Consider the following 1,747-nt stretch of genomic DNA (forward strand, 5'->3'; position numbering starts at 1 on the left):
AATTGGCATCCTGCCACTATACTTACAGGAGCATGGCATTTTATCTTTACAAGAACCCTATGAATGGGACACAGGGAGTTTCACAGCTGAAGAGGCAACACTCTCATGTCTGCTACATTGGTTCTCTTAAAAAAGAAAAGAGAGGTAGAAGCTGTATTGTCAATAATACTTTAGCCTACATGTAACATGCTATTGCTATCACTCTGGTTCTGAACTTTGGATGATTGTGGCATTTCCCCTCATTTCAGTCTCCATTTTGCAAACACTACAATCTGACCTCTTATAGAGCAGCTAACAAAGGACCAAAACACACTGCAGAAATAATCCAGTTTGAGGCCACTTTAACTGCCCTCACTCAATGCTATGGAATTCTGGGAACTGTAGTTTCGTGAGACATAGCATAATTCCCATATATCACTGAATGTAATGGCAGTCATTGTGACATAAACAACTGTGAACTGTAGTTTTGTGAGACATTTCCCCTACTCTGTCACAAAGCGCTCTGGTGCCACAACAAACTACAACTCCCAGGATTCTCTAGCACCGAGCCAGGGCAGTTAAAGCAGTCTCAAACTGGATTATTATTTCTGCAGTGTGTTTTGGACCTAGGAAAGCCAGTTTTGTGTAGCGATTTGAGTGCTGGACTATGACTCTGGAGACCACGGTTCGAATCCTGGCTCAGCCACATAAAGCCACTGGTTGACCTTAGGCAGGTCACACTCTCTCAGCCTTAGAGGATGCCATTGGCCAAAAAAAAAATCCTTTTGAAGAAACTTGCCAAGAAAAGAGCAGGTTACAAATAAATAAATATAATAATCAATAAAATAAATAAGAAAACCCCATGATAGGGTTGCCAAAAAAATCCTTTAAAGAAAATTGCCAAGAAAATTATTATTATTATTATTATTATTATTATTATTATTATTATGTTTACTTATATCCCGTTTTCCTCCCAGTATAGGGAGTCAAAGCAGCTTAGAAATCTAAAACAGATCAATGGGAAATTGTGATTAAGAAAGTGGAAGGCAAAATGGGGTATGAAGAAGTGAAAAATACAATGAATGATATTTTCCACATCTCCGATAATGATTGTTAATTTGACTGGAATGTATTTCCTGGAAAGGCTGTTTGTGGGAGAGGGGAGAAAAGCACATGATGAAACAGGGATGGTACAATCTGCACTATGTACTGTGTAGTAAAAGAAAAGTAAAAAAGGAGGGGTGGAAAGAGAAAACAAAAAACAAATCTAAAACAGTTCAAGTTAAAACACTATAAAACATGCCAAAATACAAGTTTAAAATACAATTAAACAACTCAAACAGTTAAAAACATTACATTATTAAAATGTAAAAGTTTAAAACCCTTTTAAAAAAAAAAGAAAAGAAAAAGGGAGACAAATTAAGATCATCAATATAAAATAAATAAGAAAAAAACCATGCTTGGGTCTCCAGAAGTCGAAAACGACTTGAAGTCACACAAAAACCGACCTCATATGGAACTAATATTATATCTAATTACTGTGTATATATATATATATATATATACAGTATGTAATATATGTAATATTATATATATCATATTATAGTGTGTGTGTGTGTGTGTGTGTGTGTGTGTGTATATATATATATATATATATATATATATGATCTATATGAATCCGAGTGGGAGGCTTTTCTCTTCCTAGGAGTGTTGGGAGCTTTTGTTTGGCCATGTCCTCCATTTTGTGGCGCCTTCCTCCTCCTCCTCT

Source organism: Sceloporus undulatus, chromosome 5 (assembly GCF_019175285.1).
Source record: "Sceloporus undulatus isolate JIND9_A2432 ecotype Alabama chromosome 5, SceUnd_v1.1, whole genome shotgun sequence".
Classification (NCBI taxonomy): domain Eukaryota; kingdom Metazoa; phylum Chordata; class Lepidosauria; order Squamata; family Phrynosomatidae; genus Sceloporus; species Sceloporus undulatus.